Genomic DNA, 27,137 nt, shown 5'->3' with positions numbered 1-27,137 from the left:
CTCCCCGCGATGCCACGTGTGGGAGTAAGGCCAAGTTCGGCCTACCATCGGTATTGAGACATCGTGTATATTAATATTTGAATAGTCATATTTGGCACTATATCGTCGAGTTGGACGTAGTCTATTAAGCTAATAATAGTCTGTTAATATATAGTGCTTCGTGCGGTGAGAATACTACCGTAGTCAGTACCCCATCGTTTCGGGCAGAGAACTGGCTGCTTACCCAGGGTGGTTGACCCTATGTGAAGCTGCACCCGAGGAGCCCCAGAGCCGACGAGCGAGTGGACCTGTATACCGGATTATTCTACCGACGACAGCCCGCCTTCCCAGGCACGGATTATGCTTTGGATACTTTGATTATTCTATGGATAAAGACCCCCGACACTACCGTGTGTTGGAACCCCCCCCCCTGGAGAGGACGCAAGGTGAGGAGACGCTCTGCAAGACGAGGTCTCTCCACATCTCTCCCCCGTGGACCGGAGAGAGCCGGCCCACAAAGAGTCCACCTGCTTTCATCTGTGGTCCAAGGATCGCCGGCGCATTGAACGGCACTACAGTGGGTTCTCCTGGGATACCCTTGGCCGGACGAGGCAGCTGGATTCTACCCCCCCTCCTACTCCTGTCGGCTTACAAGCGACCGGATTAACCCCCTCTAGTGTATCCAGCCTATAATCATTAAAGTATCATTGCTGTTATTCCTTAACTATTCCAGGTCGTATATTTACCACCTGCGCCTTCAGAGATTGGACATTATCTATTGATATACCGACGAATACTCCTTGCCATAAAAGTGCATACTATTTCAATTCATAAATGTAATTAAGTGATTAAGTGTTTATTCTACACACCATCGCTGTGTAGGAAATAAAGACCTGTTTCTAATTCGTACATTTGTGTTGGATCCGTTTCATCTACGTGAGAGTGTTCATGATAATATATTTATGCCGTGTACTGGGTGGCCGAATATTAAGTACAAAGGTAGTGGTAGTAAGTATCATATCTAGTAATACAGTCAGGGAATTGTACCCCTCAGTTACAACAACGTTATGAACACTTAATGTTGAAGTGTTACCAATTATTACTATTTAATGACAAAGTTATGTGATGTGTTACCAAATTCTCATTGCCGAAAGAGAAGTTCTCATTACTGAAACACCCAGTAAAGTGTTGCGGTATATGAGAAGTGTGTTGCGGAGGATGAGAGGAGTTAGCATTTTTTAGCTAACAATGGAGAAGCCATGATGACATTGGCAAAAAAATGTCATGGTACATGTTAGGAACGTATTAACCTTTGTGTTGATCAAATATTGATGATCAAAACTTTTTTCAAACAAGTAATACTTCATGTTTCAGTAATGAGAAGCAATTTTGTCGTGTACAAGGGCTGAAGAGGTAAATTAGAACTTTTAAGTGTTAACCATTGAGGTGACTTCACTTACCTAGTAGCCATCTTCTAGTTGGTCTTCTTTGTGATGCATCATGGGACAATACAACTTTATTTAAAAAAATACTGTAGTCTTAACAGGAAGGTGAAAACTGTTGCGGAGAATGAGAACTGCATCCAAGGACATTGTTTTCCACAAAAAAATCATTAATTTGTCAATTTAATTGTATAATTCATCATAATTTCCTTGATGACACAAATAAATAAACAATATTAATACAGTTTTAGAGAAACATTTTGAGTTTATTAAATATAAAATTAAGTCAATGTGCCATAGAAATCAATGTGGACGCATCGCGGTAATGAGAATTTAAGCACAAAATGTACTAAAATATTAAAATAATTAATTGTTATGAGTAAACAACTCATTGTACAAGAAGGAGCACATTTTTATCTTTAATATTATGTTTTGTTTACTTGAATAAATGCTAACCTTTATTTAGAAAAGATCACGGCCATGGTAAATCACTTGGCTGGACATATGGCCAGACTTGCACAGGAAAGAGACATTCAGTTAGTGACTGAAGTGGATTCCCAAGCTGTTTCGGTTCTGCTCTGCCAGAACCTGTTTGCTGGTACTCTGCGTTGTGATTCAATACCTTAAAGCTCTGGGAATCACTTCTGTTCAAACTGAGCGGGTCCAGGCAGAAGGAATTTAGGAGGAAAGTAGTATAACAGTTGTTTAATCAAAGTTTAAGAGTGTATACAAATTACAATAAGAAAATGCTATAGTTGTAATCACAAACACTATGCCGTAAGTGATACAACCAGACTAATATTACAGTATAAAGAATGATAGTTGATAAGTTGTTGATGGTCTTTGTTTGTCTGGCTGACAAAACAAAGCAGTCTGTTTTCCCTCCAAAAAGTCCTTTGTTCTCCTGCTGACCTGCCCGCCTTGAGTGTGGATGGTGGAGAGGTCTGTCCTGTGGGTTGGTTGTTTCAGAGTCCCTCTCCTCCATCACACACAGATCTTATAGCCAAGGCCCAGTGTCTCGGAGTTGATGACATCATCACATTATTTGCCCCAATCACAAGCCTGCTAAGCTGGCATTTGAAAATAGGGGTTTGGCTTATAGGCCAAACCCTCTTCACATAACTGCAAAAAGAGGCTGTCCTTACAGTCAACAATATATACTGTCCTTAAACATTGCATCATTTTCATTTCCATTTATCTATATTTGAATTACAATTGCCCACATAAACACAGATATATTTCTTTATCACTAAGTCTGTTGACTTTAATCATTCTTTTAGAATAGAATATAAATCAATACCATATAGAACAAGCTTAATAGAATACAAATCAATACCATATAGAACAAGCTTAATAGAATACAAATCAATACCATATAGAACAATCAATTAATCATATTGAACCTAAATGAAAACAGAACAGGCACATTAACTAATTGTAAACATTGAATTTCTGCAAACTGTAGTTAAGATCAGTCCAAAATGCTCATATCTCTGATCTGGGTGTGTGTATATATATATATATGTATGTGTATCTATTTGTGTGTGTGTGTGTCTATGTGTCTGTGTGTGAGTGTGTGTGTCTATGTGTGTGTGTGTGTGTGTCTGTCTATGTGTGTGTGTGTGAGTGACTATGTGTCTGTGTGTGTGTGTGTGTGTGTGTGAATGTGTGCCCCAGGCCGTAAAGCAGCTGATAACACTTCATGGGCGCTTTGATCCTTTTAACTTCTTTGTGTTTGCTAGGACTTATCTGAAATCCTTCCTGTCCCACCTTAGGAACCAGATGGTTCTATTGTTATAAACATTCTACCTCAGTAAACACACAAGTTACTACTCAGATTTAGCTTTTACAGCCGGCTATTTTAAGTGGCCCGGGACACCATCTGTTGGGAGGATTCTTGTGTTGATTCACTCAGGCAGCTGTTATCCCTAAATATAATACCTTAGTTTGATTGGATCATTGATGATCTTATGTTTGGATTTTACAACAGTCCCCACTTGGATAGTTTACCTATCCTTAATATGTCAAACATAGATATCAATCTCTACACACTACTATCTAGATAACACTTAAGACATTTTAAATCATATTAGGATAAAATATATCATGTGCACAAAGTCTTTAACAACTTGTTCTCGTACCAAGATCAATTTCCATTGGTCTCAACTGTGAGTTGTCAAATTCTGACTTGGAGCATATGAGGAGGAGGGGTCTATGTTTTCTAGATTTGACCCGGCCTCCTCTGGGTGCAACTGCTCCCATTTTTGGAGGTGGAATTTAGAAAGCAAATTGCCTTTCCCATCACACTCCATCTTCTGTCAAGAACATCTTGACTCGTGTTGACCTCTATTAGGGGGTAGAGCCCCCTGCTGTATCTTCTATTGCTGTCATCGTGTTGACCTCCTGGTCAATGGTTGAGGCCTTGCTTCTGTTGACAGCCGGAGTTGTTGCTGAGGTCTAGCCGCCTGTCTCCTCGTTGGTTGTCTGTCGTTTCCCTCTGAAGCCTCAAGACTCGGTCACTGCGTTGGCCAAGACTCTCCCGGCCCGAGAGGTAGGCGTCTCCTGGTTCTCCGCAGTGTTGTGGCTCCCCATGGAACCACTGGGTAGACACTAGCCAGTGTCCTGCATCAACAGTACCGATGGAGTCCTCGGTCTTCCTTGTACCACTCTCTAATGACTGCGGATTCCCCAATCTCCCATCCGTATCCTGTAGTGAATATATATCCTTCGGGGGACAGTGCAGGTCACTTCTACCACAACAATTGATTGAGAATCCATAATTTCCATCCCTCAGACTCTCTTTACTGGTCTGAGCTTTGACAACTTTCTTTTCCAAATCATTTATCTATATATTTCATGGCTTCTAGATCATTAAATTTCAAAATTCTGAAAAATTCACATGGCTCTCATTATATTATGCTGTCAAAACAGTATACTCCTCCACCTCTCGATGTGGAATACACATTCAAACATCGTTACCGTCTTCCTCTGGTTTTGGACAGCTGCACCCCGGACCGGACGGTCAGCACTGACACATCCATTCTCCCAGTAACCTGTGTGTATGGCAACAAATCACAGTCCGCCTTAAACACACATCTTCCACATCACAAGCCAATTATCAATTGCACATGTTCACACCCTACACAAGACTAATTTGGCCAATAGCGACCAAATCTATTGAGCTTCATTAATGTACAGAGAATCATGCTTCCCAACACTATCACCAACCACGACACACCCCCAGCCCCTAAAACTGGGTATTCAATGGGCGGAGAACAAAAATCCATAACTAGCTCATGTTCCTTCACTTTGTTCCCAGTCCATTTTACAGACATATACTACCCCGTCCTGATGTGTCGAGATCACTCCCAGCTTGCCAGGTACCCTAAGAAAAAACACACAGAAAGAAAGAAAACAGAAAACAAAACAAAGAAAACGCTGCCAAACCAATAAATGAAAAAATAAACCAAACTTGTTGTTGTGTTTTTTTTTTTTTTTTTTTTTTCTTCTGAGCTCATTTTTAACTAAGAAACAAAAAGGGAAATCAAATGAATAAACAAAATGTACGTTCCCGGCCTAAGTCAGGAATTGCTCGTAACACACTAGAAAAGAGAAATAAAAATAAAAGTAAATAAACACCTATCCCATTGCTCATAACTGTTAATACGCTTCTATCAATACTATAAACTACTAGAAACAACTATGAGTCTTTTTAATTTCTTAATCATGCAGTCCACCTCTTGATCAATCTGAATGTTGACCAAGCATGGATAATTTACTGATCACTAGCTGCCGCAGTGTCACATCATCACACTGTCTAATATTGATTAACTGTTTAACATAATTTGATCCTCTTGTTAGTCTGATTAGTTCATGCATTTGTCAGTCACCCATACATCCGTTTTTAGTAACTTTCATTCATAATCTAATCACCTAACACCTCTATCTATTTTTAATTTTAATTTTTATTCTAATTAGGAGCATATTTTATCATTCAATATATCCCACCTCTACCCTAGTCAGTTGCATATATTTTTATTCTGCCGGTGGCCTCTGCAGACATGACCCTTGAAAATGACCGTTCACTCCACAGATCCAACGACACTGGCGGTCTCCCCCGGGTTGTGAGACCCGGTGGGTCAGTTGCCTGTGACCGGATGACCCTGGGGTCATCGGGCCCAGAACATGTCCTGGTGGTATGCCATCATCGCCATGGTTCCCTGGAGCCTGTTCGGAGGAGAAAGCCACGTACCTATTTGGTCCAGTCACAGTTCATTGAGAGGGGCCCGTGGATGGGAGGGGCCCGCCACCTGTTTCTGTACAAACACGCCCTGTTGTGGATAGATGGTCCCGCTCTGCACAGTCCCGAGAAATGTGTCCGAGGGTCCCACACGTCCAACAATGCACCTGCCGCACACGGTAGCCAATCGGATTCCTGCCTCTGCCTACACCTTTTCCTCGTGGTTGCCACCCCGTGGGTGGTCTTATTGGGGTTTGTTGTTGTTCCGGCACGGGACCCCCTTGTGGCCCCAACTGGGCCCGTCTCTGGCCATCTGGTTCTCCAGAGGGAGAGGGAGAGAGGCGATTGGAACCTGTCTCCCCTCCGGGCTGTGTGGACTGGAGTAGGCCTTGGAGATAGTCCACTACCCGTCTAGCCTCGGCTAGCTGTTCTTCGAGAGGGAGGCACGTCTGTAACTGGCAGTCATCTGCAACGGACACTTCAGCGTGGATTAACTCGGGTAATACAGCTGTCTCTGGGTCACTTGCTGCAACGACTCCCTGTGGCGGAGTAAAAGACATTATTTCCAGTCCCTCCGTCTCACTGGACACTAGAGGGGAGTCGATCAAATTCCAGTCAATCAAGTTAACGTCCAATTCGGTCAATGTAATGTCTGCAGAGGTTATCGGCATTATCTTGATTTGGGTACGCATTCTATACCGGCCTCCTTTAACTACAAGGTTCTGTAATGGCCTGAATATCTTTGGCCATCTTTTCGTCACTTTTATTGTGACATCTCCAGTCGTCGAAATAGACAGATTGTCTACCCTTTCTATGGTCAGTGCATCTAACCCTCTGGTTAATCCTATCTGCGTATTTTCCATTCTCACCTTTCTTCAAACACTCGTCACCGTTTGGAAAGCAAGTTTCTCTGTATTCAAACTATTTTTACCAAACTTGAGTTAATTTCACTCACCCTTCTATATTGGTGTAAACAGGAATTGATAATCTCGGTCTTGTGATACTATACCCCCTGACTGTCAACAGTCTCTTTGATTTCCCTGTTGGGGTTCGGAATTGTCAGCGCTGGCCATCCGTCCTGGAGCAGCTGTGAAGAGAGAAGCAAAAAATACACTTAATTATCAGTGACATTTGCCATTCACAATCCATCATTTGTCTTTAAGCATGGAATGTCGGGCATCTCCTAGACTATGATCACATGAGAGCATTTGTGCAATTTTCGTTTTTGATTTATCAATGACACAGCCTTAATCTTTTTCCAGTTGTCTCCATTGGAAACCCAGACTCTCAATCCTGTTGTCAAGATCCTCCTTAATACAACTCCGGGGAACTCATTTTGCATCAGCCTTTTCCTTCTGTTGGTCAATCAGAAAGTTGTTATTTACAGCCTATCATTTCTAAACATCTGTATCGGACATGGTAATTTAGGTGAATAATCTCACTTTTACTCTAATCGTTCTTTGCAAATGACTATGTGTATGTGTAACTATATTTATTTCTGTCCGTGAAAGCCTAGTATGTATTTCGCTCATATTACATTATACATATCAGTAACATACATACCTTCCATTCATAATCTCTCACACAGTTACTATATATCCCCCGTAACACCTAACCCTTTAGGTGTTAAAATAACGCGCTTCTCACGGGAACAGAAATCAATTTTCAGTGCCTTATGTCACTGAAGTCCCCGTGCATTTAGAACAGTGTCACACAACCCGTTCATAACCACAGGCGGCGACACCATCCCCACATTGAAAATCCTGCCGACCAATGACATTCCACTGGCCAACTCGTCCTGTGGCCCACGGCATCACCCCCAGTTTGCAACCTGGAACGCGAAACCCCGGGCCCCCTACTCAAGGATAATCAAAGATCATTCCACTCACAACCACTGCCACACACATACAGCACCTCTGACACCACCGTAACCAGTCACACAAATACCCACACACAATATAATTTGACGCGCGTAGTGTGGCAGCGAGCCTTTGACGAGTGCACGCATAGCGCACCCCCGTTAATGCGCGGTGGCAGACAGCGAGCCCACCCCCGCCACGACGTTTAGCAGTCCCCGTACCCCTGGTAAAATGAAAAATGTGCGCAGTGTGACAGCGAGCACCGACGAGTCGCACACAGCGCACAAAGCGTGGAGGCAGACAGTGAGCCACGACGAACTGTCTACCCACACCCCCATCGCAGGCGCAGCCGAGTAGAGTAAATATGCTCCGACTTACGGCCCACCAACATGAACTGACACGGAGCCCGTCCAAATGTAAGGAAAGAAGTACGAGCGCCTTGTCGAACAAAGCGTAGCGCCAACGCCAGACAATACCACTGCCAGCACTAGAAATTCCCTAAAAATAACAATAAAACTGAATATGGAACAACAACATACGCATAATAAGTCCCAAACTCAGCCTACCGCCTTTGAAACCTTACAGTAAACAGCAATAAACAATATACCTAGCACTACACCGCGTTTGAAACCCATAAAAAAAAACTCTACATACAGGCCCTAAACTAGGAGAGAAAGAGAAGCGTTTCGGGGGGGCCGAGGGGGGGGGGAATATGGAAGAGAGGCGGCGTGGGAATGAGGGGAGTGAGTGAGAGGGGGGGGGTAAGAGAGAGAGAGAGAGAGGGAGGGAGAGGGAAAGAGGGGGGGAGGTGAGAGGGAGAGGGAGAGAGGGGGGAGGCGAAAGGGAGAGGGAGGGAGGAGGGTTGAGAGAAGGAAAGAAAGAGAGGGGGGGGTGGAAGAGGGAGAGGAGGGGAAGAGGGGGGGAGGTGAGAGGGAGAGGGAGAGAGGTGAAAGGGAGAGGGAGGGAGGAGGGTGAAAGAAAGAGAGGGGGGGTGAGAGAGAAAGAGAGAGAGGAGGGGAAGAGGGGGGAGGTGAGAGGGAGAGGGAGAGAGGTGAAAGGGAGAGGGAGGGAGGAGGGTGAGAGAAGGAAAGAAAGAGAGGGGGGGTGAAAGAGAAAGAGAGAGGGGAGGCGAGAGGGAGAGAGGCGAAAGGGAGAGGGAGGGAGGAGGGTGAGAGAAGGAAAGAAGGGAGGGAGGAGAGGTGAGAGGGAAAGAAAGAGAGGGGGGGGAGAAAGAGAAAGAGAAAGAGAGAGAGAGGGAGGGAGAGGGAAAGAGGGGGGGAGGTGAGAGGGAGAGGGAGAGAGGGGGGAGGCGAAAGGGAGAGGGAGGGAGGAGGGTGAGAGAAGGAAAGAAAGAGAGGGGGGGTTAAAGAGAAAGAGAGAGAGAGGGAGGGGAGGTGAGAGGGAGAGAGAGAGAGAGAAAGAGAAAGAGAGAGAGAGAGAGAGAGAGGGAGAGGGGGAGAGAGAGAAAGAGAAAGAGAAAGAGAGAGAGAGAGAGAGAGAGGGAGAGAGAGAGCGTACAATGAAAACGTTCTGTGAGCAGAATCCAAACATATTTATCCTGTCCTCTTCTGCCCCCTGCTGTATCCCTAAATAAACTCCACCCTCCCCTTAACAATGGACGCTTGGTGCCCTCCCAAGATGGACGCCGGCGCCCCTCCCAAGATGGACGCCCGGTGCCCCACCAAGATGGACGCTCGGAGCCCCTACCAAGATGGACGTCCCATCGCGAGACATCCCGAGAGCCCCGTCTCGTGACGTCACAACCGGCGACCGCTTTAGCCGTTAGCGCGGCTAGGTAGCATTAGCTTAGCTTCTCCCATGATCCCATAAAAACGTTCCCCAACGACCCGTTCCGCCGCGCGGGCCGTCTCCTCGCAATGTTAATATAGCACCACATACCCCACAACAGAATCCTATTTCCCTCAATACGCCAGTGTAGTGATTTAAATAGAATTATAAAAACATAATAGCAAAACACTAGTTTGACCCCTCCGTCGTCACTACCGGCGAGCTTAGAACGACTTCCGGGTCGGGTCTTAGATAATCCCAATCACCTTAAACATTACATATCTATTTCGTCCGCCACGAATATGAAAACTTTTAAGTGCCTTGCACATCCCCGTAATCTCAAGACACTATCGATCGACCTTATACATTTGAATTACGTCTACTTTTCCCCCCGTATCCTCCGGTGCCCCAGAGGCTAATACAACAGCTAACCGCTGCTGCGTTCGACGGGCCTCGGAAAACCGGCGTTACCATTAAACTTCCCCACGGCCAACCGGTGACTTAAATTACATAATAACATAACTATACTCTCACACGTCCCACCAATCACTCCTAACCATAAACATTCGCCAACTATACATTCATACACGCTTCCTAACACAATTAAAAAGTACAAAATCAGCATTCACACACATTACCGTCTCTCGAACGCCGCACAGCGGCGCGTAAGTACTATTTTTTGTTATAGCCTAACGCCGTCTAAATTCAACACGCCCGCCCGTGCCCAAGGCTAAACCAGACCTACTTGTGCTAACTCTCTACTTTAGAAAATACGACGCAACGGCGTGCTTTAGCCTCTACTTCTAAGACATACAACGCACAGTGTTTATCTTGGTTCAACTCTGAGCACGAATCTATACATGTTCCCGTTCCATTACTTGTTCCGACTGGCAGCGGCGCCCCGTTTATTGTGCTAAAATGTTACTTTAAAATATACTACGCACGGTGTTTACAGAGCCGCCCTCCCCAGCCAGAACATTCAATTTAATTTTCCCTTACACCATGCTTATATGAGGTTAAATTCTTAGCAACCCCCTCCGTGGTTCGAATAGAGCACCCATACATTATCACACTCACCTCTCAGTAACTGCCCAGTCACTTGAAGACGATCGATCGATCAGTTGTTCTCCTCGTCGACCGGCGTGTAGAGAAAAAAATTTCCTTTGTTGTGGTGATAACACGAGCGCTCTGATTCACTGAAGTCCGGCACCAAAATGAAGTGGATTCCCAAGCTGTTTCGGTTCTGCTCTGCCAGAACCTGTTTGCTGGTACTCTGCGTTGTGATTCAATACCTTAAAGCTCTGGGAATCACTTCTGTTCAAACTGAGCGGGTCCAGGCAGAAGGAATTTAGGAGGAAAGTAGTATAACAGTTGTTTAATCAAAGTTTAAGAGTGTATACAAATTACAATAAGAAAATGCTATAGTTGTAATCACAAACACTATGCCGTAAGTGATACAACCAGACTAATATTACAGTATAAAGAATGATAGTTGATAAGTTGTTGATGGTCTTTGTTTGTCTGGCTGACAAAACAAAGCAGTCTGTTTTCCCTCCAAAAAGTCCTTTGTTCTCCTGCTGACCTGCCCGCCTTGAGTGTGGATGGTGGAGAGGTCTGTCCTGTGGGTTGGTTGTTTCAGAGTCCCTCTCCTCCATCACACACAGATCTTATAGCCAAGGCCCAGTGTCTCGGAGTTGATGACATCATCACATTATTTGCCCCAATCACAAGCCTGCTAAGCTGGCATTTGAAAATAGGGGTTTGGCTTATAGGCCAAACCCTCTTCACATAACTGCAAAAAGAGGCTGTCCTTACAGTCAACAATATATACTGTCCTTAAACATTGCATCATTTTCATTTCCATTTATCTATATTTGAATTACAATTGCCCACATAAACACAGATATATTTCTTTATCACTAAGTCTGTTGACTTTAATCATTCTTTTAGAATAGAATATAAATCAATACCATATAGAACAAGCTTAATAGAATACAAATCAATACCATATAGAACAAGCTTAATAGAATACAAATCAATACCATATAGAACAATCAATTAATCATATTGAACCTAAATGAAAACAGAACAGGCACATTAACTAATTGTAAACATTGAATTTCTGCAAACTGTAGTTAAGATCAGTCCAAAATGCTCATATCTCTGATCTGGGTGTGTGTATATATATATATATATATGTATGTGTATCTATTTGTGTGTGTGTGTGTCTATGTGTCTGTGTGTGGGTGTGTGTGTCTATGTGTGTGTGTGTGTGTCTATCTATGTGTGTGTGTGTGAGTGACTATGTGTCTGTGTGTGTGTGTGTGTGTGTGTGTGTGAATGTGTGCCCCAGGCCGTAAAGCAGCTGATAACACTTCATGGGCGCTTTGATCCTTTTAACTTCTTTGTGTTTGCTAGGACTTATCTGAAATCCTTCCTGTCCCACCTTAGGAACCAGATGGTTCTATTGTTATAAACATTCTACCTCAGTAAACACACAAGTTACTACTCAGATTTAGCTTTTACAGCCGGCTATTTTAAGTGGCCCGGGACACCATCTGTTGGGAGGATTCTTGTGTTGATTCACTCAGGCAGCTGTTATCCCTAAATATAATACCTTAGTTTGATTGGATCATTGATGATCTTATGTTTGGATTTTACAACATGACCTTCTCGCAGGCATATGCGGGGAGACAAGTCTAACCAACTTCTAAAATTCTCGAAGACACTCTGATGTCACGAGACCGCCGCCATCTTGGTATGGTGGAAAACAAACGGATTTCTACGATCAAATGTATGCGTTGAGCTCCGTTTTTATTACATATTTCATCCTGCTCCTAATCCTCCTCTTCCTCCTCCTCCTCCTCCTCCTCCTCCTCCTCCTCCTCCTCCTCCTCCTCCTGCTCCTCCTCCTCATCCTCCTGCTCCTCCTCCTGCTCCTTCTTCTCCTCATCCTCCTCCTCCTTCTCCTCCTCCTCCTCCTCCTCCTCCTCCTCCTCCTCCTCATCCTCCTCCTCATCCTCCTGCTCCTCCTCCTCCTCCTCCTCCTCCTCCTCCACCAGGGGTCACTGCAGGGCGCCACGGGGAGCAGCGTACTGGCTCATGTATAATGGCAGGTCATGCATTATGCAGCAGCTTAGGTCACCGCGCAGGATCTTCATGTTCTCGGCTACAGTCCACTTGTCGCTGCTCTGGTCGTAGCGCTCCATGTTGGAGAGGGTGGTGGAGCCACTGTAGCCTCCGACCACGAAGAGCAGGTCGTCCAGCACCGCAATGCCAAAGCGGCTGCGGGGGGTGAGCATGGCGGGCAGGGCGCTCCAGGAGTCAGTCAAGGGGCTGTAGGCCTCCGCGCTACACAGGGCGTTTCCACAGTCTCCCCCTCCCACCTGAGGACAGGACACATGAGAGGAATGTTTTAGTGTGTGGTTAAGGCAGGCAGACACTGTATTAATCCATTTAGGGAAATGAGGGCATCACAGAAGCATTGCAAGTCAAATGATACATATCTATAGAAATATCTAGTATAAAGCATTTGTCTCTGTGTGCACCTACCGCATAGACTTGTCCTCCGTATGCAGCCACTCCCAGTCCCCAACGCCTGCTGCTCATGGGGGCGATCAGAGTCCACTGGTCGGTGTCTGGGCTGTAGCACTCAGCTGTGAACCGACACAGTCCACCACAGATGTAAACCTGTAATAAGAAAGAATATTCTAATTTAGTTTATATATTCCATTTGATTTCATTCTACTTTAATTGTCTGTTAATGTTGATGCACCAAAGGACCCAGACACATCTTTTGTATGTGCAAGCTTATTTGGCAATAAAGACATTTATGATTTCTGATCTAACGTTCCTTGTGTTCATCTAGCACCCTGTGTCCCTCAGTTCCACCCACCTTGCCCTGGAGGGCTGCTGCCCCTGCTTCGCTCCTGTGCTCCAACATGGGTGAGATCACTGTCCACTGGTTGGTTTGAGGCTCGTAGCACTCGGCGGTGTTCAGGATTGCGTGTCTGTCGCACCCTCCCATGGCGTAGATACAGCCGTCCAACACGACCACACTGAGCACACTGCGGCGTGAGTGCATGGGAGCCGCCTGCAGCCAGCTGCGAGTGACGGGGTTGAACCTGCTCACACTGCTGAGATGCTGTATGCCATCCCGGCCGCCGACGCAGTAGACCAGACCGTGGAGATAAGCGGTGCCGTGGCACCACCGGGGACTCTCCCCCTCAACGCTCACGTCCCTCCATCCACCGGCTCGGATATCGTAAGCCTCCATGGTCATGCTGCCGTGCATCCGGCCTCCGATGGCCAATAGGACCTCCTGGGGCAGGCGTGGACGCATCAGGGAGTTTGGGAGCCTTTCGGAGCCAGGGTGGTTCAGGACGCTGAGGATGAGGGCCCTGCAGTCATGGCTGTCCCTCACCACAGGGTTGTTCTGGATGTTGTTCCTGAAGTAGTCAGGCCTCATCAAGCCCATGCGAACCTGGGAAGAGACAAGCAGACAGCGGGTACAACTTAAACAGTTTGAACCCAAATGTTTGACAACCACTGTACTAGGGAACCTAGTGTTGTTTTAATGTAATGCACAGTAATACAATTAGTTTTTTTTTTTTATAAATGTTTTTCTTTTCTTTTCTTTTCATACATAAAACAGAACATAACAGTACAACAATAATAATAATAATAATAATAATAATAATAATAATAATAATAATAATAATAATAATAATAATAATAATAATAATAATAATAATAATAATAATAATAATAATAATAATAATAACAATGACAACAGCAACAACAACAATAATAACAGTAACATGAATCATAATGACCTTGACAAGAGACAGACAAACAAGAAAAAGTAAAATAATAAAAATAAAATTTTAAATAAATGTGGCTCAGGCACTAGCAACCATGTTTGCATATCCGTAATACAATTAGTTACCTTGGGCAGCAGCAAAGGGATGTGTGTTTTACGCTCCTCACGGGAGTGGTCGATCCAACGGAGGACGGCCTCGAACACCGTCTCCTCGCTCTTCACGTTCAGTTCATCCCTCTCGATGATGTCCACCAGTTGCTGCAGGGACAGCTCCACAAACTCCTGTGAGACGTGCAACATCTTCTCAAAGTGGCACACGATGAAGAGATGGGCCTTGCGCTTCAGGTCAGGGCAGTTGTAGATGTCCACGAACCTCCAGATGCCGACACAGTTTTCCAGAGACAGCTGGCCTTCTAGGAAGTCAGAGCACGCTCCTACTATGCCAGTGACGAGAAGCTGGTCTGCAGCCACCAGAAGCTCTTCCACGTTCTCTGCTGACACCAGCACAAAGCGTGTGTAGGAGTACTCTATGATGAGCTGCATCATACCCTGGGACACCCCAGGGATACTGTAGACTGCTTTATCTGAGTCGCTCCAGCGAATGAAGAGGGCTCTGTGGGACGCAGAGTATAGAGATATCTGATGAGTAAACAGTAAGCAACATTCTGTCCTGTGTAGTCATATATTTTCACTGTAGAAGTATAGGGTCTTAGCACAGTAGAAGTATAGTATATTTTTACAGTAGAAGTACAATATATTATCTGTTTACAGTAGAAGTACAGTATATTATCTGTTTACAGTAGAAGTACAGTATAGTATATGTTTACAGTAGAAGTACATTATAGTATATTTGTACAGTATAAGTACAGTATAGTATCTGTTTACAGTAGAAGTGCAGTATAGTATATGTTTACAGTAGAAGTACAGTATAGTATCTGTTTACAGTAGATGTACAGTATATTATATGTGTACAGTAGAAGTACAGTATATTATATGTTTACAGTAGAAGTATAGTATCTGTTTACAGTAGAAGTACAGCATAGTATATTTTTACAGTAGAAGTACAGTATAGTATCTGTTTACAGTAGAAGTGCAGTATAGTATATTTTACAGTAGAAGTACAGTATAATATCTGTTTACAGTAAAATTAAATTATATTATCTGTTTACAGTAGAATTGCAGTATAGTATCTGTTTACATTATAAGTACAGTATAGTATCTGTTTACAGTATACGTACAGTATATTATCTGTTTACAGTAGAAGTACAGTCTATTATCTTTTTACAGTATAAGTACAGTATTGTATTTTTTTTACAGTAGAAGTACAGTATAGTATATTTTTACAGTAGACATACAGTACAGTGTCTGTTTACAGTAGAAGTACAGTATAGTACAAAATTGAAAATTGAAAATCATAAATCTACTGCCATCTGTATGTCAACTGGTGTCCCGCATGGCTCTGTCTTGGGTCCAATCCTGTTCAGCATGTACATTAGCGATTTGCCTTCTGTGTGTGGCCAATGTGATGTACTGATGTATGCTGATGATACAGTGATCTTTACACACGGTAAAACCACAGAAGAGGTTGCAACAAAATTGTCTAATGTCATGGTGAATGTCACATCCTGGCTTAAGAACAGCTGTTTACAATTGAATGTCTCTAAGACTGTCTGTATGTTCTTCTCCAAGGGCCACAGAGAAGTTGCAGAGCAGGATATCTTCATCTCCGGTCAGAAATTACAGTTAGTATCAGAATATAAGTATTTAGGATTACACATAGACCCAAACCTTAGCTTAAAAAATCACATAAAAAAAGTCTGCAATAAGGTAAAGTTCAGCCTATCAAACTTCAGGTACATAAGAAACTTCCTTTCAACAGAGGCAGCAAAGCTATATTTTCATTCAATGGTTCTTTCCCACATCACATACTGTATTATAACCTGGTCCAATTCACATTCCACCATTCTGAAACCACTTCAATCACTTTACAAACAAGCAATAAAAATTCTAGACAAGAAACCATTCAGGTACCATCATTGTCACATTCTAAAAAAATATAATCTACTCAGTTGGGAAAACCTGACCCTATATCAAAACGTCTGTCTAGTTTTTAAAATAAAGTGTGGATTGGCTCCTCCTCCTTTGTCCGGTTTCATCAACCTCAAGTCTGCCTCAACCAGGAACACTAGAGGTGCGGCAAGGGGGGACTGTACAATCCCTTTAAAAAAAAGTGTATTTGGCCAGGCTGTCTTTTCATACAGAGCATCCCACCAATGGAACTCAATTCCTCAAACAATTAGAGTGTCCACATCATACCATTCATTCAAGTGCAGGGTTAGGGAATGGCTCATTGATAACCAGAACTGTCAACACTGAGGTGTCTGTATGTGTATATGGATATGGTGCATCTGTCTATGTCTGGGTCTCTTAATATGTCATGATGTGCTTTGTCCTTGTGTCCATGACTGTATTGTGACCTGTATCCCTACTATGTCTATGTGCTTTTGTTGTGTTTTTATTCTAATGTATTTATCTTGATTTTATTCTGTTTTTATTGCTAACCCTTTTTTTACACAGGATTTTAGCCTGTACCTTCTGGCAGGAGGACTACCAATGGAAATTAGCCTTTTGGCTAAAATTGGGTGCATTTACATTTGTAAAATGTTTTATTAATCTGTCCCCCTTGAACAAATAAAGTAAACCTAAACCTAGTATATGTTTACAGTATAAGTACTGTATAATATCTGTTTACTAACCAAGTTAACCTGAACCAAGCTAACCTAAACCAAGCTAAGCTGAAGCAAGCTAACCTGAACCAAGCTAACCTAAACCAAGCTAAACTTACCTGAAATAGTCGCTGCAGTCACACAGGAGGGCCTTGTGGGCATTCAACTCAGTGCTGTTGACTTTAATAACCACATCACAGAACCTTCCCTCCAGACGCAGCTCATTAAGGATTGTACATGACATTGTTTCCTTTTCCATGTAGGGATTTTAAATTGTATCTACAGAATATATTCAAGCTTACAGACAAATAGCCGTAAACAACAAGTGAGATCTTCACTTGTCTTCTGAGATCTGAGATATTCTTCTTCTTCTTATTTGAATTTCCGGCAGTGTAGACGCATCGTGGCGTATTACTGCCCTCCACAATTCTTGCTTCGCCCACACTTGAGAAAGTTTACACTCTTCTTCTTCTTCTTCTCATCTTCAAAACACATTTCTATCGTCTCTGTCTCCTTCTTCTCTGCTCCTCTTGTCATACAATCACAATACAAACATCATCTCCTCTCTTGGAGGGCCCCAGAGAATTGTTGAATATATACTGTACACAAATATTCTAGAATGTTTGATTATGACATCATACTGTGACACAAATGTTCTAGAATGTTCTATTATGACATCATACGGTGCCATCACGAATGTTCTAGAATGTTTGATTATGACATCATACTGTGACATCACAAATGTTCTAGAATGTTCTATTATGACATCATACTGTGACATCCAGTGATGGGAATAACGGCATTCGTTTTTTCAGTAACGAGTAATCTAACGGATTACTCTTCCAATCTTAATAACGCTGTTACCGTTACTGCCAAAAAATGCGGTGCGTTACTATGATTGAAGCTGTTTTTTTCAGATCAGACAGATCTCTGCGCTGAGAAGCAATACTTTTTTTCCTTGGTTAGTGGGCAGTGCGCGATTGGCTGAGGTTGAGTAAAATGTCATGGTAAGCCAATCAGAGGTAGAGGTGGGCGGGTGTTCGAAAGATTGTTGTTCACTCTTGTGTTAGTTGTGTTGCAGCGCAGGGCACTGTAGGCTACAGCCTTATCAACAGTGCTGCACTTCCTGGTTTAATAGCACAGTCTTCAGGTGCTCAGATATATATCTGTATGTCATGCATGTCTTAACACTAGAACAGCCATGGAGAAAATGTCACTGATTCCCGCCGAAAGGGGTCAGATGACCCCACAGCTTATATGAGAAATATGAGAAAAATAAACAGTGTAAATTATATAATTACCTCTTAATATAAAAATATGAGGTTTACCACAGGTTTGAGTGACAAAAAAATTATAAAAAATTTAAGAAAATAATAATAAATAAAAATATTATAATTTTTTTATTTATTTTTTTGGATGGAAGAGCCACACATTGATGGGCAAAGAGCCACATGCGGCACGCAAGCCTTGGGTTGGCCACCCCTGCGCTAGACGCTCGCAAAGTGTTGTGACTTTCCACATATATATTCCATATATATGTGGAATAACGTTCTAATTACATTTTCCTGAAGTTATTTAGAATTGTCAGAAACCGTGCCAGATAAAACGGGTACTTTTAGGAAAAGTCATTGAGTGACAGAGCTGGAGCTCGACCGAGTGACGAGGATACATTTATTGAAAATGCCTAGGGGTCATGTGACCCCTTGTCGACTGTGCTAGTGTTGGGGAACAGGAACCAATAGAGAGCCATCCCCCAATTGTTCTCACTTTCCAAAAACGTCACCCTTGACAGCACCCACTGGGCTCATGTCTGTGAGTGTTGCAGTCCAGTCTGCAGAGCTGACACGTACTGTATACTGCATGTCTGCCCAAGGCTCTGTTCAATTAGATATGATGTGTGGTGCTGCTTGCAACCTCCCAACCGTTCAAAATGTGAGGTTCTTTAAAAGGAAAACAATCTCTTGTCTGAAACTAAATGTATTGTTTTTGGCTCAAATTATTTATTGAAGAGCGATTTTTGCCACTTGCTCTCTGTATGAAGGAAGGAGTGATTGAGCAGGCCCATGAGGTAAAAGTGCGTCACCCTGGAGAATGAGAAGGACAGTGTCTGAGCTTACGAGCCTATTGTTTAAATTCAATTAAACAGATCACTCAGGCGCTTGTTCTGTCTCATCTCGACTGCTGTTTAGTTGTCTGGTCTAGCGCCACGAAAAGTCATTCACACAAACTTCAAATTGTGCAGCACAACGCTGCACGCTTGGTTCTTCGCTGTCCATTTGCGGCGAGGGTAAATTACGTGCATGAAAAACTCTCTTGTTTAAAAGTGGAGGATAGATCTTCCAGTCAATATTTGCACTCAAACTAGGCCTAAAAGCTTTTATTCCGGATGTATCGATGAGAGACGTGACCATGAAACCAGGCAGGTTACGCTAGAGCCTATTGTAATACCTTCACTGAGGACATGACGAATGTATAGAGCTATTCGGAGTTGGAACATGATGCCTTATAAAGAATGCTAGTTCCAAGTACCTTTTTAAAAGGCTACTGAAAAATAGTATGTTGAATTATAGTTAGGTGTGGATGTTTATAGCTTGTTATGCTTGTTTTGTTCTGTTACTATGTTTCGGATCTATCTGTGTTTTGTTATAATTTCCTTGGGGTTCACATTGTCTTCAAAACCAAGCTAAAAACCCACCTGTTCACACTTGCCTTCACGCAACACGGCCCCGCTCCCAAGTAGCCCACCCCTGACTTTTTTTAAGCCACAGATTCCGTTGTTTTGTTTTGTTGTTTGTTTGTTTGTTAATTTCAACCACTTCATCCAATTGGACAGAACTTGCCTCCTTTTTTATTTTTTGTATCTCTTTTATCTTATTTGTTTTTTCTTGTTGTTACTATACACAGATCGTTTATGTATTTTATTATATTTTTTCAATTTTATTTCTTATTTTTTTTCCATCCTTTCCTTGTACAGTGTCCTTGAGTCTGAGAAAGGCGCTTCTCTCTTATATTATATATTATATAGGTATATTATTATTATTATTATTAATGTAATGTTTCTTATGTCAGGTAGAAACGTTGGGCTCAGCAAACTTGCTTCTTCGTTGAAGCACGCATGGTTCACCTGCACAGTACATGAGTTGTTCCACAATGGCTGCCAGTTTCCTTTTTTATAGAGAATGCAGGTGTAGATTACGGGTAGGAGTATAGTTGCTGTTGCCATCTAGTAGTTAGGGGCGATATTAGCTCGTATCACTGCAGTTAATGTGTAACTTTTGGGATTTCTTTGGTTGTTTTGGTGAGAGGTTGCAGGTGAGGTGGTGAGGAGGGTGTGATTCTGTGTTTTCTTTTCTTTTTTTTAAGTTTAGCTGTGAACTGATTTCACTGTTTTATGTTGCTTAGTTGTGTTGTTTATATTGCATGTGTATCAGTGAACACTTAGGGCGCTTAAGCACCTGCCCCTTTCCCCTCAGTGTCACAAGGTGTTTTCTGGTTGGTGTTAATTGTATTTCCCAGCAGTGTGTCAAAGTGTCCTTGAGCAAGACATTTAACTGCTCCCGATGAGCAGGTTGGCACCTTGCATGGTTGCCTCTGCCGTCGGTGTGTGATTGTGTGAATGTGAGGCAGTTGTAAGAGAAGTTGTAAAGCGCTTCGGATAAAAGCGCTATATAAAATGCAGTCCATTTATAAAATGCAGTCCATTTATAAAATGCAGTCCAAGTTAATGTTGTTATTTACATGGTATGTGCATATTGCATGCATGTATCTTTATCTTTAACTTTATTACGGATATACCCATTAGTCATCACCGCAGCAACAACTAGTCTTCCTGGGGTCCACACACAACAAAAACAGTACATACATACATTGTTATGGTTTGTAACCGACCCCAATCGCACAACACAAGACAGGTATGATGGTTTGCCAAGAAACAGATATTTATTGAACAACAGGGAAATACAGGGAAAAGGGCACTGTCCCTTTAAGGGAGAATCACAAATACAGGAATATAATATGAGGGGAAGGAAGGTGCCTTTAAGAGGCGGGCAGGAAAAGGGAACACTAAGGGAAAGTAAGGGAACGCCTAAGGGAAGGTTAAGGGAACGCCTTGGGACAGAGGAACTAGAGACTAGGTAACCAGGGACAAGGAGAACTAGGGAGAGAGGACTAGGGACTAGGAGAGCTAGGGAACAGGAGAAACGGGGACTAGGGGAACTAGGGACAAGGAACTAGGTGGAACTAGAAGGGGAGAACTTGGGACCAGGAACTAGGTGGAACTAGAAAGGGGAGAACTAGGGAACAGGAACTAGGTGGAACTAGAAGGGGAGAACTTGGGACCAGGAACTAGGTGGAACTAGAAAGGGGAGAACTAGGGAACAGGAACTAGGTGGAACTAGAAGGGGAGAACTTGGGACCAGGAACTAGGTGGAACTAGAAAGGGGAGAACTAGGGAACAGGAACTAGGTGGAACTAGAAAGGGGAGAACTAGGGAACAGGAACTAGGTGGAACTAGAAAGGGGAGAACTAGGGAACAGAGGGGACTGAGGCCCGCGGAGGCGGGCTGGGAAACAGGGAGGAACTGGGAGGACTGGTGGAAATCATCTGGGCCGCTCTGCAGGACAGAGGAGATAGTTAATGCACAAAAGGGAAAAAAACAGAGCAGGTGCAGAACAGTCCAAATAACAAAGTGAACAAAGTAATAATATCTTCGTGTGACAAACACACAGGGGGAGATGTAAAGTCCAAAAATACTATTCTAAGTGAGAACCAAAAACAGAGGCAATACGCTGGGAGAGTGACATCACAATCTAAACTCACCCAGGCGTATGCGTAATGGTACAGGAACAGCAACGGGAACGGGGGCAAGGGCACTACGCTGAGTGAGTGACATCACAATCAAAACTCACCCAGGCGTATGCGTAAAGGTAAGGGACAGCTGCGGGGCGAGGGCATCGCCACCGGGTGGCTGGCTGTCGGAGCCGAGGAACAGAGTGCGCGCCACACCTTGGTGTGCGCGTCGGAACAGTGGCGGTGGCGAGGATGTCGTCCACCGGGTAGCCGCTGTCGGAGCCGAGGAACAGAGTGCGCGCCACACCTTGGTGTGCGCGTCGGAACAGTGGCGGTGGCGAGGATGTCGTCCACCGGGTAGCCGCTGTCGGAGCCGAGGAACAGAGTGCGCGCCACACCTTGGTGTGCGCGTCGGAACAGAGAGACGCCTCGGGGTGCGTCTGCGAGGAGGAGTGTGCCAAGCACGAAGGTCTGGAAGATGCGCGTCGGCGCGCTGAGGTCTGGAGAGCGTGCCAAGCTCGAAGGTCTGGAAGATGCGCGTCAGTGCGCTGGTACGGAGGAGCGTGCCAAGCTCGAAGGTCTGGAAGATGCGCGTCTGTGCGCTGGTACGGAGGAGCGTGCCAAGCTCGAAGGTCTGGAAGATGCGCGTCAGTGCGCTGGTACGGAGGAGCGTGCCAAGCTCGAAGGTTCTTGGAAGATGCGCGTTGCGCGCTGGTCTGGAGAGCGTGCCAAGCTCGAGCGTCCTTGGAAGATGCGCGTTGCGCGCTGAGGACTGGAGAGCGTCTGCGCTGGTCTGGATGTGCGTCAGGACGAACAGCTGCGCGGGGGTCTGCAGTGGAACGCTGGGGTGCCTCCCGTGGAAGTACAGGGAGCGCAGACCAGTCTTCCCCACAGGCAACGGCGACAGCTGGCGAAGGCTGGAGCAAACATCTCGACGCCGGAGAATGGAACAGCATAGGCAGACAGAGGATCTCCCGAAAGAGTCTAGATGTTGAGAGAATATGACTCGGCAAGTATACAACACGACCCCACGCCAAAACGAGGGGAAGCGCCCTGGTATTTAAAGCCCACAGGGGGACTAATTAGCCTGCCACCACAGGTGCGAGAGATAATAGAATATCAAACAGGTGTGGCCACTAAGGGTAAGGAACGAGAGGGTGGGGGCTAGAGAGAGTGAGTAGGGAATTCCTAACAGTAGGCTTAAAGAAGACAGAGAATAGGGAATTCCTAACAGTAGGCTTAAAGAAGACAGAGAAAAGGTAGTGAGCAGCGGGCAAAACCTCACAGTATCCCCCCCTCCAACGGGAGCCACCCGGCGACCCAAAACAAATACAGACAGAGTGGCAGGGGGCAAAACAAGACAAAAACAAAGGCACTGGCCAAGCCAGTAGGGGAAGCCACCACAAGAGTGGGGCTAGCAAAAGAAACAGGGTCGCCGAGGGGTAGCAGAGGGGCAACTGGGGGAACTGGTCCAGAGGAACTGGTCTAGAGAACTGGTCTAGAGAACTGGGCTAGAGAACCGGGCTAGAGAACTGGTCTAGGGAACTGGTTTAGAGAACTGGTCTAGAGAACTGGTCTAGAGGAACTGGGTCTAGAGAACTGAGGGGCAAGCAGGGTAGCAAAGGGGTAACCATGGTAGCACCGGGAAAGGGCTAGCAGAGGGAAGGTTAGCTGCCAGGGCACTGATAGCTACAGGGCCTATGCTAGCTGTACTGCAACATTAACATAGAGGCTGCGCTAGCTGCCGGAGCTAGGCTGGCAGACAGGGCTGGACCAGCATGAGAGAACAAGCTAGCTGGAAGGACAGTCCTAGCTGTGTGAGATAAACTGACCTTGCTAGCTGAAAGGCAGTCCTAGCAGTGGGATAAACTACACAAAAAAGTGGAGGCCATGCAGAGGGACCGGGTTAGCTGCTTGGGCCTGGCTAGCTACAGGGCCTATGCCAGCTGCAAGGCTGCATTAACATAGAGGCTGTGCTAACAGCCGGGGCCAAGCTAGCAGACCGGGGCCATGCAGAGGGAAACTGGGTTAGCCGCCAGGGCATGGCTAGCTACAGGGCCTATGCCAGCAGCAAGGGCTGCATAAACATAGAGGCTGTGCTAGCAGCCGGGGCTAAGCTAGCAGACAGGGGCTCTGCTGAGGGACTGGGTTAGCTGCCAGGGCATGGCTAGCTACAGGGGGGTCAAACAGGGCAAAACGGGAAGCAAACAGGGGAGCTAACCGGGGAGACTAACAAGCTAAACAGGGGAGTAACAGGCTAACAAGGGAGCTAAACAGGACTAACAGGGAAGCTAAACTGGGCAAACAGGGAAGCTAACAGGGCTAACAGGGGAGCTAGAGGGGAGACTAACAAGCTAACAGGGGAGCTAACAGGGCTAACAGGGGAGCTAGAGGGAACAAGAAAAAAAAAGGCAAACTCAACATACACCGTCTGTGCTGGCTGGGGTCGTCGATTTGGTGGGGTCGTACTGTTATGGTTTGTAACCGACCCCAATCGCACAACACAAGACAGGTATGATGGTTTGCCAAGAAACAGATATTTATTGAACAACAGGGAAATACAGGGAAAAGGGCACTGTCCCTTTAAGGGAGAATCACAAATACAGGAATATAATATGAGGGGAAGGAAGGTGCCTTTAAGAGGCGGGCAGGAAAAGGGAACACTAAGGGAAAGTAAGGGAACGCCTAAGGGAAGGTTAAGGGAACGCCTTGGGACAGAGGAACTAGAGACTAGGTAACCAGGGACAAGGAGAACTAGGGAGAGAGGACTAGGGACTAGGAGAGCTAGGGAACAGGAGAAACGGGGACTAGGGGAACTAGGGACAAGGAACTAGGTGGAACTAGAAGGGGAGAACTTGGGACCAGGAACTAGGTGGAACTAGAAAGGGGAGAACTAGGGAACAGGAACTAGGTGGAACTAGAAGGGGAGAACTTGGGACCAGGAACTAGGTGGAACTAGAAAGGGGAGAACTAGGGAACAGGAACTAGGTGGAACTAGAAGGGGAGAACTTGGGACCAGGAACTAGGTGGAACTAGAAAGGGGAGAACTAGGGAACAGGAACTAGGTGGAACTAGAAAGGGGAGAACTAGGGAACAGGAACTAGGTGGAACTAGAAAGGGGAGAACTAGGGAACAGAGGGGACTGAGGCCCGCGGAGGCGGGCTGGGAAACAGGGAGGAACTGGGAGGACTGGTGGAAATCATCTGGGCCGCTCTGCAGGACAGAGGAGATAGTTAATGCACAAAAGGGAAAAAAACAGAGCAGGTGCAGAACAGTCCAAATAACAAAGTGAACAAAGTAATAATATCTTCGTGTGACAAACACACAGGGGGAGATGTAAAGTCCAAAAATACTATTCTAAGTGAGAACCAAAAACAGAGGCAATACGCTGGGAGAGTGACATCACAATCTAAACTCACCCAGGCGTATGCGTAATGGTACAGGAACAGCAACGGGAACGGGGGCAAGGGCACTACGCTGAGTGAGTGACATCACAATCAAAACTCACCCAGGCGTATGCGTAAAGGTAAGGGACAGCTGCGGGGCGAGGGCATCGCCACCGGGTGGCTGGCTGTCGGAGCCGAGGAACAGAGTGCGCGCCACACCTTGGTGTGCGCGTCGGAACAGTGGCGGTGGCGAGGATGTCGTCCACCGGGTAGCCGCTGTCGGAGCCGAGGAACAGAGTGCGCGCCACACCTTGGTGTGCGCGTCGGAACAGTGGCGGTGGCGAGGATGTCGTCCACCGGGTAGCCGCTGGCGGAGCCGAGGAACAGAGTGCGCGCCACACCTTGGTGTGCGCGTCGGAACAGAGAGACGCCTCGGGGTGCGTCTGCGAGGAGGAGTGTGCCAAGCACGAAGGTCTGGAAGATGCGCGTCGGCGCGCTGAGGTCTGGAGAGCGTGCCAAGCTCGAAGGTCTGGAAGATGCGCGTCAGTGCGCTGGTACGGAGGAGCGTGCCAAGCTCGAAGGTCTGGAAGATGCGCGTCTGTGCGCTGGTACGGAGGAGCGTGCCAAGCTCGAAGGTCTGGAAGATGCGCGTCAGTGCGCTGGTACGGAGGAGCGTGCCAAGCTCGAAGGTTCTTGGAAGATGCGCGTTGCGCGCTGGTCTGGAGAGCGTGCCAAGCTCGAGCGTCCTTGGAAGATGCGCGTTGCGCGCTGAGGACTGGAGAGCGTCTGCGCTGGTCTGGATGTGCGTCAGGACGAACAGCTGCGCGGGGGTCTGCAGTGGAACGCTGGGGTGCCTCCCGTGGAAGTACAGGGAGCGCAGACCAGTCTTCCCCACAGGCAACGGCGACAGCTGGCGAAGGCTGGAGCAAACATCTCGACGCCGGAGAATGGAACAGCATAGGCAGACAGAGGATCTCCCGAAAGAGTCTAGATGTTGAGAGAATATGACTCGGCAAGTATACAACACGACCCCACGCCAAAACGAGGGGAAGCGCCCTGGTATTTAAAGCCCACAGGGGGACTAATTAGCCTGCCACCACAGGTGCGAGAGATAATAGAATATCAAACAGGTGTGGCCACTAAGGGTAAGGAACGAGAGGGTGGGGGCTAGAGAGAGTGAGTAGGGAATTCCTAACAGTAGGCTTAAAGAAGACAGAGAATAGGGAATTCCTAACAGTAGGCTTAAAGAAGACAGAGAAAAGGTAGTGAGCAGCGGGCAAAACCTCACATACATAACATTACAGTAGCATACATTTAAAAATATATTCCAATATTCCTACATATAAAAATACTTCCAAATAGCATTACAGTACACAAACAGTATCAGATCACAGAAAATACAATAAAAGGGATTGAACTCTCAGACAGTCATATATTTACAGTGTAAACTACAGTATCTGTGTTTTTCTTTAATGTAAACTAATTATGTAAAACTTATCTTACTGGTTATCTGAGGAAGATGTACTGGCAGTTTATTCCAATATGACATGGCTCTATATAACACAGTTTTCTTAGCTGCATTGGTTTTTGGTAGTAACAGTGTGAACGTTTCCCTACAGGCATGCCTAGTATTATACTTATGTCGATCATGTGTACATCTTAGCTGTGAATACAGCTATGAATATCCCCTCCCTACTTCTCATGTCCCCACGTGGAATGCACCTGATTGCCTAAACATGCTGCTGAGAGCTCCCTATGTTTCTCTGCTCCCGCTTTCAAAGAGAAAATGACGGCTTGCTCGCTCATCAACGTTCGTTTTTTTAACCTAATGTTTCATAGTTTATATAAACGGGTTTGACAGTTTGATGGTACAGCATACAATATAATTACAATAATTATGTACGCACACCATGGTGTTGCTCTGACATGCTGGTGCTCTAGTGTGACATCTAGTGGCTGAATGTTATAGGGGTGGGACGATACATCGATCCAGATCGATATATCGATCTATTATCAATAATCAAATAGGATCGATGCAACGTAAAAAGATCGATTCATATTGCAATACTCTTATTTTGAAAATCCGGCGAGTCGTATCCGCCCAGTA

Source organism: Notolepis coatsorum (genome assembly GCF_963971535.1).
Source record: "Notolepis coatsorum genome assembly, chromosome: 6".
NCBI lineage: Eukaryota > Metazoa > Chordata > Actinopteri > Aulopiformes > Paralepididae > Notolepis > Notolepis coatsorum.
This window is presented reverse-complemented; position numbering follows the sequence as displayed.